Below are 12835 nucleotides of genomic sequence, written 5' to 3' on the forward strand. Positions count from 1 at the left end.
GGGATCAGCAGGTCTTGTAAGTGGGGGAAGGGGACGGTAATTCCCAAGCCGCTTACCAGAGTTGGTTGTGTGCCCACACACAACAAGGTAAAGTATAGAATGAATATATGTATAGGTCCACTGCAGCCCTCCTGGGTAGAAGTAGAATCAAAACAGGATGACCGTAAATTCAGGAGTTAGTCCGGCGCAGAGAGGAACCATCAGGGAGCCAGATAAAACAAATGGATTTATTAGATGCAACGCGTTTCTCTGCGCATACGCAGCTTCGTCAGCGCATGCGCAGCCAAATGAGTTGCATCTAATAAATCCATTGATTTTATCTGGCTCCCTGATGGTTCCTCTCTGCGCCGGACTAACTCCTGAATTTACGGTCATCCTCTTTTGATTGACAGCTGTGAGCGCAGGGCTCATAGATGGAGGAAAAATCCTCCCACTGCAGCTTGTGTCCTGCTGCTGTCAGTGAGGACAAGCTGGGAGTTGTAGTTTTGCTAATGCTAGGGGAGATGTGAGCAGACAGCATACTGAGGGAGGGGGCGGAGACCTGCATAGTGAGGCCACGCCCCCTCCCTTTGAGAGGAATTCAGACTAGTGAGCTAAATTAAATGTGTAATAAAAAATAAATAAAAGGCGCTAGACACATAAAAATTAGATGTACATGGTCAGGATTATGTACTGAGTGATACATTTAAAAAAAATAAAAATTTGTTGGATCTGACCGGTACGCTTTAAGGACCACAGGTTTTTTCATGTTTGCACTTTCTTTTTTTTCCTCTTCACATTCTATAAATTATTCAATATTCCTCCCACAGTCTCATATGAAGGCTTATTTTTTGGGCCACCAATTTTACTTTGTAATTACATCAATAATTTTACTACAAAATCTACGTCGAAACCAGAAAAAAAAAATTGTGGGGCATTTTGTAACTTTTTGGGGCTTTCTTTTCTACACAGTGCACTTTTCGGTAAAAATGACACCTTATCTTTATTTTGTAGGTCCATACGATTAAAATGATACCCAACTTATATAGGTTTGATTTTGTTTTACTTCTGTTAAAAAATTACAACTTTATGCACGAAAATTAGTAGGTTTAAAATTTCCTCTTCTGACCCCTATAACTTTTTTATTTTTCCATATACGGGGCAGTATGAGGGCTCATGTTTTGCACCATGATCTGAAGTTTCCATTGCTACATGATTGTTTTGATGGGACTTTTTGATCATTTTTTTTATACATTTTTTTTAGATTATACAAAGTGACCGAAAAGATGCAATTTTGGACTTAGGTATGTTTTTACATATATGCCATTGACCATGCAGTTTCATTAACATTATGGGGGAGATTTATCAAAACCTTTCTAGAGGAAAAGTTGCCCAGTTGCCCATAGCAACCAATCAGGTTGCTTCTTTCATTTTACAGAGGTCTTTTCAAAAATGAAAGAAGTGATCCGATTGGTTGCTATGGGCAACTTTCCCTCTGGACAGGTTTTGATAAATCCCCCCCCTATATTTTTATAGTTTGGACATCTATGCACGCGGCTATACCACATATGTTTATTTTTATTATGTTTTTATATGGAATTTGGAAAAGGGGGTGTTTTCAACTTTTAATAAGGAAGGGGTTACTCCAGCAGAGGAGTAGAGGTAAGCCCTCCGGCTACCTCAGCAGTGGATCTCCCCCCCCTCGATTGGGCTGCGGGGGGGTCGATCCACCCCACTGGACCACACCAGGGAGTGTTTACAAGTCCCTTTAGATCTAAAGGGTTAACAGCCGCCCGCGGCAAGTCGGCTATTGACGCCGGCCCTCAGCTATAAGAATCAGCTGAGGGCAGGCCTGTACACCGCTAACGGCACAAGGAGGTGTATACATGTCCTTGGTCGTTTACCAGTTAAGTGTGTAAAACATGTACTTTAAACAGAAACAGTGTGAACTCAGCCCTACACTGTTATATTTGGCTGTGTAATACCCTAGCCCAGTGTTTCCAAACCAGTGTGTCTCCCAGGAGCGTCCCTAGGTTAAAACATTCAGGGCCCATGCCCTTAATCAAAAGACAAGTGCCCCAGATGTCAGCAGCTGAGTGGGTCCATATATCAGTGTTTCCCAACCAGTGTGCATCCAGCTGTTGCAAAACTACAACTTCCAGCATGCCCAAACACCTGCATCTTGGTCCTATTTATTCCATGTAGTTTTTGTATTTATTACTTTATATTCTTGTTTTACAGTATGACATTCAGAATCCTTCCTGGTGGTGGTAAGTGTTCACACACTGTGTGTTTTTTGTATTTCAGTCATTCTTGTGGGTCTCTCTTTGCACATTCAGGCTATTCACTCATTCTATCACTCGTTTATATGTTGTCCTATGTGATCTATGTGCATACATAGTGCTATATACGGTACATTCATCATAAGTCCATTGCATGATATTCCAGCTTTAGGACAGATATAGATCTATTACTGGGCATTATGTATACACGGGATCCTGAATTCAGCCCACTTCACTTTACACATGCGCACTCAGTGCCTGCGGCTGCCATTCTGGCTGCAGCCGAGTCACAGTGAACATGTGACCTCCTCTTCCGGCCAGAACGAGCTCCACTCTGGTTCTTCGTACGCAGCGTTCCTGGCTGTGTCTGGCGTATGTATTATGTGCCGCTTGATATCGGCGGTCTCAGGAGAATGTCGTCATCATGGTGAGCATGTTTATAGATCAGTGTGAATACCTCAGGTGTATGTGATTGTCCTGGAATGCGGCACTTTGTTATTGGTGTAGAACCTCCATATATACCGACACCTAGATATGGTTGACACGCCCCCTGATGAAGCCACATTGCGAAAACGCGTTTGGGGAAGGAGGTAAGAGGCATTGCTCTCTAGAGTGCATGATCTTCCACAATTGTGCGATTTGTTCTTTTCATTTATTGAGGTCTCCTTAATACTGCCTAGGATTGATGTGGTCATTACCTTGTTCCTATTCCCATACATACCTGTGGAATACCTGCTGCTATATTTTGCATTATACACTAATTATTCTATAATTAATCCCCTAGGGATTCCACATCTATGTATAGACCCAATAGATGGCCCCTAGTGTTTGTTCACTCCTTATGGGGGCATAATATTAACATATGCTGATGCCTCTATCCTCTACTCTTCTGCCTGAGTATTTTTGTTGTACCATTATATGTATTTTATCTGTTTTTATAATGATTATCTAATAAAATGTATACCTTTATTCGTAAAAATATTGACAGGCATTTATCAAGCGATTTAGTTAATTCTTCTTTACAAAAAATTTTGCAAAAATGTTGCACCTGCGACTACGCGATTTTTCGTGCGACATTTTGACTGGAAAGCGAGAAAAGCAAGTTTTCCAAAACTTAACTACGTAGTAATAATTTTAAAATGGGCTACGGGTAGTCTGGTATTTATTAACTGCGATAGTCGCAACTGCGCAAAAAAAAGTCGCAACAAGGTAAAAAATTGACTAAATTTACTCCAGCTCAAACATGGAGCAGAAAAAGCTACTACCAAAGTAAAAAAGAAAAAACTACTTACGTGAAAGAAAATTATCAACAGGCTGAAACCAGTTGATAAATAAGTCACACATAAGCAAAAAAAGTAAAGAAAAAATTACTATAACTTTATGCTTTTCAGTCATAACCGTAAATACTGTGTAAGCCTCTTACTTTAACTTGCTACCTATGTTTAGGTTCATTAACATAGTGCATAACAATTGAATTAGGCTTCCTGCCATTACATACCTACATATCAAAAGGAACACGGTATGTGTTTTTGTTGGATTAATGATGTTCTTGAATATTTTCTCTCTCTTTGACCCCATCAAAGATACTGATTGAACTGCTTTATATATTCTTCTACAGACCTTGATTGATGACAGCTGTGACTTTATGACAATTTTCTATGTCTTATGTACCGTTAATATGGTATGTTATTTTTCTTGCAAAAATAAAATAAACAGTTATATAAAAAAAATTACTAAAAAAAAGGAATACATAAGCAAACATTGATAAATGTCCCTCATTGTTCTTCTTGTCTGATATGGTCCATTTTTTGGGTATGCATCCAGCTGTTGCAAAACTACAACTTCCAGCATGCCCAGACACCTGCATGACTGTCAGTTTACACAGGGAAAATTATGAATACTGTTCCCTACTATCCCCTCCTGCCATGCACAGTGACATCATTTTGCATATATATATATATATACCCTGTACTGCAACATCCCTAGGAATTTTTACACTGTACTGTGCTGTAACTGCATATTATCCCTGTACTGTGACATCACTGTGTGTATTATTCCTGTACTGTGACACCACTGTGTAATATAATCTCTGTACTGTGACACTAATTGCACTAATTTGATACTTATTTTGTAAGGATTACATTTTTATGTGGATGCGAAATAAAGGTTATGTTTTATACTACCCTATATGCCAACTATCCCAGTTTTTGGTTATGATTTGTTCATGGTGGGATTGTAGTCTATGTTCACACTGAACTTTTACTTTTTTTTTTTTTTTTATAATCCCTGTACTGTGACATCACTGTGTATTATCCCTTTACTGTGACATTACTGTGTGTATTATCCCTGAACTGTGACATCACTGATTATTATTCCTGTACTGTGATGTCACTGTGCATATTAACCCTGTACAGTGCAGAGATAATACACACAGTGATGTTTATCTTCTTTTGCAGTGATTTTGCCCAAACTATGGCAAAAAGCATGCTATTTTACTGCACTTGTGCAAATCTCTGTGGAAATGTGTCATTTTTAGGCAAGGTTTCCACACAGGTTTTTTTCTGGCATTGCAGTTTTTGCAGTTGGATCCACTTTTGACAAGTCAGAAGTGTATCCAACAAGAGGGAGAAGTCCTTCCTTTATTATACCGTGGTTTAGAAAAATACAGCAGACACAGCCAATGTAAAATTGTGTAAAAATTCAAATCTGCGAACATAGCCTAAAGACTTCAAATCTTCATAAAACAGCTCAACTGTGATCTAGGTCAAATCATGGCAATATTTCTCTAAAAAATTCACTTTGAAGAAGAAAATATATCAAAACTGCATGTAAAGTGAACTGACACAAACCTGTTGATAAGTCTAATCTGTTTACCCAGTTGAACTCCAGCAACAACCAATAAATTTTTCACCTCTGAGGGCAGGGTCACACAGGGAGCATCCCCAGCATATTTTACGCTGCGGATGGGCCGACGGCAGTCACAAAGGCACTGCAGAGTGAGCTCCTGGCTGAGGCCGGGTTGTTCTGTGTCCCCGCTTGTAGCGGCAGATATCTACAGCGGGAAATCCGCCACTATGATCGGACACACAGAGCTAACTGGCTGCAGCCGGGAGCTCGCTCTGCAGTCCTTTTGTGACTTCTGTGGGTGCATCCGCAGCGTGATTATGCTGCAGATGTGCCCTGTGTGACCCTGCCCTGAGGGTAAATGCTTACCCATCTTACCACTTGAACAGTCCTAAAATCAGACTCCACCAACGATGAAGCAGGAGAATACACAGGTATGTTTGTGACCTGATTGATATTGGTGAACAATATATAGGAGGAAAAAAAGATCATAGGAGCATTAACAAAAGTCTAATGGAGAAGAAATGTTGTATAAGGTTCCACAGAAGAAAGAGTTTGGAGCTCTCCAACTTTACGCAGACTTCACGGTAAGTGGGTAGGTTGTCTTTAGCAGGAGGTACATGAGAGGAACCTTCTCAAAGGGCTCAAAAGGATTAGCACATAGGGCTCTTAAAACCAGCAAGAGATCCCAATGGCTCACTAGTTTGACTCCTCTTGGGCAGAGACGGGAAATGGCCCTGGTGAAGTCTGGACTGGAGAAAGGTGAAGAATGCAGCCGTCTGGATTCTTATAGAGTTCGCACTTAACCCCTTGTCAAAACCTGCTTGTACAAATTCAGAATTTGCATGACTTATAGAGCACTCAGGTCAATCTACAAGTCAACCAACAAGTCTTATGTGAGGATAATAAAGATCTAGGTATGGAATGCCACTATTATCCTCACATAAGACTTGTTGGTTTCATCACTCCTTAAAAAGCTAGAGTATGAGAAATGCTTTCAGATCAGCCTTTGGCTTTTTATAGGGTCTGATCATCTTTCTCCACTTCCGTAGGAAGTGTTTCCAATCTGGTGCCAACCTGCTTGTTTATGTAGTACACGCAAGCTATGTTTCTTGTCCTAATCCTCATTGCTTAGCCCAAAAAAAGATGACCAAAATAGCAAAAGGGCACAAAATAGCCATTAAAGGGGTACTCCGGTGGAAAACAAATGTTTTCAAATGAACTGGTGCCAGAAAGTTAAACAGATTTGTAAAATACTTCTATTTAAAAATCTTAATCCTTCCAGTACTTATCAGCTGCTGTATAACTACAGAGGAAGTTGTGTAGTTCTTTCTAGTCTGACCACACTGCTCTCTGCTGACACGAGCCACATATTTTTATATGGAATTCAGGAAAGGGGGGGGGGGGGTGATTCAATCCCTTAACCCCTTGGGGACAGAGCCCATTATAACCCTAAGATGGGAGCATTTTTTTTCAAATCTGACCTCTATCACTTTATGCATTAATAACTCTGGGATGCTTTTACTTATCAATTTGATCCCGAGAATGTTTTTTCGTGACATATTCTACTTTATGTTAGTGGTAAATTTTCGTCGATATTTGTAACATTTTTTAATTTTTCCTGAAATTTTGGAATTTTTCACCAAGAAATGATGCATTTTTCTAACTTTGAAGCTCTCTTCTTGTAAGGAAAAGGGACATGTCAAATAAATTACATATTGATTCACATATACAATATATGTTAACTTTTTGTTTGCATCATTAATTTGACATGTTTTTATTTTTTGAAGACATCAGAGGGCTTCAGAGTATAGCAGCAATTTAAAAATCAGAGTTTTTCACGAACCAGTTACATTTAGAAGTGAATTTGAGGGTCTTTATGTTGCAAATCCCCTATGATGGGTCCCATTATGAAAACTGCACCCCTCAAAGTATTCAAAATGACATTCAAAAAGTTTGTTAACCCTTTAGGTGTTTCACATGAAGAGCAGCAAAATGGTGGAGAAAAATCAAAATCTAAATTTTTTACACTAACATGTTATTGTAGCCCTATTGTTTTCATTTTTACAAGCGGTAAAAAGGCCCCACATAACTTGTAATTCATTTTCTCTCGAGTAAGGAAATACCTCATATGTGGATGTAAAGTGCTCTGTGCACTACAGGGCTCAGAAGAGAAGGAGCGACAATGGCATTTTGGAGAGCGAATTTTGCTGAAATGGTTTTTGGGGGGCATGTCGCATTTAGGAAGCCACCATGATGTCAGAACAGTAAAAAAACAAACAAACACATGGCATACTATTTTGGAAACTACACCCCTCAAGGAACGTAACACTTTCGTTAAAGTCGGAAGTGAAAATGAAAAATTTGATTTTTAAAACTAAAATGCTGGTGTTACCCCAAACTTCATTTTCACAAGGAGTAATAGGAGAAAATGCCCCCCAAAATGTGTAACCCCATTTCTCTCGAGTAAGGAAATACTTCATATGTGGATGTAAAGTGCACTGTGGGTGCACTAGAGGGCTCAGAAGGGAAGGAGCGACATTTGGCTTTTGGAGAGTAAATTTTGCTGAAATGGCTTTTTGGGGGGGGGGGGGATGTCGCATTTAGGAAGCCCCGATGATGCCAGAACAGTAAAAAAAATAAAAAAACACATGGCATACTATTTTGGAAACTACACCCCCTCAAGGAAGGTAACAAAGGGTAAAGCGAGCCTTAACACCCCACAGGTGATTGACTAACTTTGTTAAAATGGGACGTAAAAAAAAAAATTGCTGGTGTTACCCCAATTTTTCATTTTCACAAGGGGTAATAGAAGAAATGGGGTTACACATTTTTGGGGTCTTTTTCGCCTGAGTATGGAAATATCCCATATGTAGACGTAAAGTGTTCTGCAGGCACACTACAATGCTCAGAAGAAAAGGAGCTTTTGAAGAGAGAATTTGGTTGGAATGGAAGTTGGGGCCATGTGCGTTTACAAAGCCCTCATGGTGCCAGAACAGTGGACCCCCCCAACATGTGACCCAATTTTGGAAACTACACCCCTCACGGAATAAAATTTTTCATTTTCACGGACCACTGTTCCAAAAATCTGTCAGACACCTGTGGGGTGTAAATGCTCACTGCACCCCTTATTACATTCCATGAGGGGTGTAGTTTCCAAAATGGGGTCACGTGTGTGTGTGTGGGGAGGATGAGTCCACTGTTCTGGCAGCATGGGGGCTTTGTAAATGCACATGGCCTTCAATTCCAGCCTAATTCTCTCTCCAAAAGCCCAATGGCGCTCATTCTCTTCTGAGCCTTGTAGTTCACCAGCAGAGCACTTTACATACACATATGGGGTATTTCCATACTCAGAAGAAATGGGGCGACACATTGTGGGAGGCTTTTTTCCTATTACTCCTTGTGAAAATGAAAAATTCTGGGTAACACCCGAATTCATCAATCACCTGTGGGGTGTTAAGGCTCACTATACCCCTTGTTACATTCCGTGAGGAGTGTAGTTTCCAAAATGGGGTCACATGTGGGTATTTTTTCTTTTGTGTTTATGTCACAACCGCTGTAACCAGCAGCCACCCCTGTGAAAATCAGCAATTTAGACCTCAAATGTACATAGTGCTCTCTCACTCCTGAGCCTTGTTGTGCTTCCGCAGAGCATTTTACGTCCACATATGGGGTATTTCCGTACTCAGGAGAAGTTGTGTTACAAATTTTGGGGGTCTTTTTCTCCTTTTACCTCTTGTGAAAATGAAAAGTATGGAGCAACACCAGCATGTTAGTGTAAATTTTTTTAGTTTTTACACTAACATGCTGGTGTAGCCCCCAACTTTTTCTTTTCATAAGGGGTAAAAGAAGAAAATCCCCCCAAAATTTATAACAATTTCTCCTGAGTACGAAAATAACCCATATGTGGCCCTAAACTGTTTCCTTGAAATACGACAGGGCTCTGAAGTGAGAGAGCGCCATGTGCATTTGAGGCCTAATTTAGGACTTTGCAATAGGGGCGGACCCAGATACAAGGATGGGGCTGGTTTCCACCAAAACCCTACGGCAGTGTTTCCCAAACAGGGTGCCTCCAGCTGTTGCAGGTCTATGGCTGTCCGGCAATACTGGGAGTTGTTCTTTTGCAACAGCTGGAGGCTCCATTTAGGAAACACTGCCGTATGAAATTTTTTTAAGGGGGTGTATACATAGTATTATACATTTTATTTTTGTTAGGGTACATTCACATGGACGGGGGTTCACAGTGAGTTTTCCACTGGAAGTTTGAGCTGCGGCGGAAAATTTGTCGCAGCTCAAACTTGTAGAAGGAAACCCACTGTAAACCCGCCCGTGTAAATGTACCCTGTACATTCACATGGGAGGGGGGGGGGGGTGCCCCAAACCTTCAGCTGTGGCAAAACTACAACTCCCAGAATGCACCGAGACTGTACATGCTGGGAGTTGTAGTTTTGCAGCAGCTGTAGGCACACTGGTGGGTAACTACTGAGTTAAGAAACAGACTCTAGCTCAGTGATTGCAACCAGTGTACCTCCAGCTGTTGTAAAACTACAACTCCCAGCATGTACGGTCTTTCAGTGCATTCTGGGAGTTGTAGTTTTGCAACAGCTGGAGGCACACGGGTTGGAATCATTGAGTTAGGAAACCGACTCTAGCTCAGTGTTTCCCAACCAGTGTGCCTACAATTGTTGCAAAACTACAATTCTCAGCATGCCCAGACTGTCCAGGCATGCTGGGAGTTGTAGTTTTGCAACATCTGGAGGGCTACAGTTTGGAGACCACCGTATAGTGGTCTCCAAACTGTGCCACTTCAGATGTTGCAAAACTACAACTCCCAGCATGTCCAGACAGTCAGTGCATGCAGAAAGTTGTAGTTTTGCAACATCTGGAGGACCACAGATTAGAGACCACTACACAGTGGTCTCCAAACTGTGGCCCTCCAGATGTTGCAAAACTACAACTCCCAGCATGCCCAGACAGCCAAAGGCTGTCTTGGGCATGCTGGGAGTTGTAGTTTTGCAACTTATAGACGGCCACAGTGAAGATGACCTTCCCGGCAATCTTCACTGCAGCCTCCTCCACCGCAGCACTTTCCGGCCGCATTCCTCCTGCGGCCGCCGCCGGTCCGGATAAGCCGGCCATGCTCCCCCCCCCCCCCCCCTCGTGTTCCCCCGCTCTGTCCGGACTTCGATCGGTGGGCAGAGCGGGAGAAATTAACTCTAAACTCTCCCGCCCCCAACTGCCATTGGTGGTCGTACTGACCGACCAATGGCAGGGGATAGGAGGAGGTGGCAACACCGCCACCTCGCTCCTATCCTTTAGGATGGTTGGAGCTGTCATTCCAATTTTCTGCCGCAAATCGCTGGTCCGATTGTCTGATGGCCGACATGGGGGGGTCATAGATATCAGCAGTCATCCTGGTCCGATCATCGCCCAGCGAGCGGCGGCGGGACGCGAGGACGTATCCATACCCCTCTGTCCCCAACAGATTAAGGACTAAGCGTTTTTCTGTTTTTCCACTTCTGTTTTTTTCTCCTTCATAAGCTTTTGAATTTTGCACCTAAAAAAAAAACCATATGATGGCTTATTTTTTGCGCCACCAATTCTACTTTGTAACAACATCAGTAATTTTAACCAAAAATCTACGGCGAAATTAAAAAGGCCATTTTGTAAATTTTTTGTTAAAAATTACATTTTATCTTTAGTCTGTAGGTCCATACGATTAAAATGATACCCTATTTATATAGGTTTAATTTTGTTGTACTTCTTGAAAAAATCCTAACTGCATGCAGGAAAATTTATACGTTTATAATTGTCACCTTCTGACCCCTATAACTTTTTTATTGTTTTGCGTACGGAGCTGTATAAGGGCTCATATTTTGCGCCGTAATCTGAAGTTTTTATCGGTACCATATTTGTTTAGATCAGATTTTTTGATCGCATTTTATTTTTTTTGTCCCCTTAGGGAATCATTTGATTCCTCATACAGATCAATGTGGCTCCATTGAACCACATTGATCTGTGTACTCTGCGCTCGATTGATGAAGCCTGGTCCTGCCAGGCATTATCATTCTGAGTGCAGGAGCCACTGTGGAAGGAGAGGCTACCTCAGCAGTGGATCCCCAACACCCCCCCCCCCCCCCCCCCCCACGTGCTGCGGGGGGGGGGGGGATCCTCCCCACTGGACTGGATAAAGGCACCTTTAGATGCCGCTGTCAGCAGCGATCTAAAGGGTTGATCTCCGCATGTCAGCTATTAACGCCGGCCCCCAACTACAGGAATCAGCTGGGGGCCGGCCGATATGACGCGGGCTCGAGTCGAGAGCCCACGCCATACTCTGTTAATGGCACATGGACAAGTATAGGGGTCCATGGTCGTTAACCGGTTAAACTTATAGTATGGAAGGGGTTAATTTTTATTTTTATTTTTTTTTACACCTCTTTTTGTCCCACCTCTTTTTTTGTCATAGGGGACTACAACATGCAATCCTTTGTTTGCATACACTGTTCAATGCTATGCCATAGCATAGCATTGATGAGTGTTATCTGTGCTCGATTGCTCCAGCCTGCAGAGCCTGGCTGGAGTATTGAGAAAGAGATCGGACGGCGAGGGGGCAGGTAAGGGCCCTCCTGCTATCCTTTAAACTGATCAGGACACAGCGGTGGTCCCAATCAGCTCAGCTTTTTTTTTTTTTTTTTTTAGACGCCGTGATCAACTTTAATTGTTAATGCCGGCATCACCACAATCTGTGATGTCCGGCATTAGACACTGATCCCGGCCACTGATAACCACCGGGACCACCCTGCTATGACGCGGGGTACATGTACGCCCTGCGTCCTTAAGTGGCAAAAGGGGTACCCCAGTGGAAAACTTTTTTTTTTTTTTATTAACTGGTGGCAGAAAGTTGTTAATTACTTCTATAAAAAAAAAACTTCATCCTTCCAGTACTACTTAGCTGCTGTATGTTCCACAGGAAGTTCTTTTCTTTTTAATTTATTTTCTGTCTGACCACAGTGCTCTCTGCTGACACCTCTGTCCATGTCAGGAACTGTCCAGAGCAGGAGAGGTTTGCCATGGGGATTTGCTCCTACTCTGAACAGTTCCTGACATGGACAGGTGTCAGCAGAGAGCACTGTGGTCAGACAGAAAAGAAATTCAAAAAAAAAAAAGAACTTCCTCTGTAGTATACAGCAGCTGATAAGTACTGGAAAGATTACATTTTTTAAATAGAAGTAATTTATAAATCTGTTTAACTTTCTGGCACCAGTTGATTTGAAAAAAAAAAAAAAAAGTTTTCCACAGGAGTACCCCTTTAATTCATTTTACACCAGGCCTTTTATTTGGAACCCTACTGACCCAGCTGAAATGAGTGGTGACACGCTCCCTCCATGCATCTCTATAGGAGAGCTGAAGATACAGCACTCCAGTATTTCTGGCTCACCCATAGAGATGCATGGAGAGGGCGGGTCGACCAATGCTTTGTGCATGGGGCGAGCCAGGGCAGGAGATCGCATGGGGTCCCAACGATCAGACCCCCGTGATCAGATACTTATTCCCTATGCTGTGAATATGGGATAACTCATTAAGTACCGGAGTTGCCCTTTAACTATTCATCTTGACAGATTCAATCCAGTTTAAGTCGGTGGAACCACAAAGCTGACCAACAAGCCTGTGGATATCCAGGAATATAACAGGTTCATGGGCATAATGGATCTCACTGATCTGATGCTGCA

The 12835-nt window shown here is 42.1% G+C and overlaps 1 long non-coding RNA gene across 2 annotated transcripts in view; it reads left to right on the forward strand.

The window, feature by feature from the left end:
• The first annotated feature begins 3878 nt into the window (after positions 1 to 3878).
• The window catches only part of LOC130358288 (uncharacterized), a 128812-nt gene continuing 119855 nt past the window's right edge, over positions 3879 to 12835 (forward strand). For both annotated transcript variants that reach the window (XR_008889451.1, XR_008889452.1), the window contains exon 1: positions 3879 to 3942. This is a non-coding gene — a long non-coding RNA (uncharacterized LOC130358288). The remainder of the gene's footprint in view (positions 3943 to 12835) is intronic.

This window comes from Hyla sarda, chromosome 1 (genome assembly GCF_029499605.1).
Source record: "Hyla sarda isolate aHylSar1 chromosome 1, aHylSar1.hap1, whole genome shotgun sequence".
In the NCBI taxonomy this organism is placed as follows: domain Eukaryota; kingdom Metazoa; phylum Chordata; class Amphibia; order Anura; family Hylidae; genus Hyla; species Hyla sarda.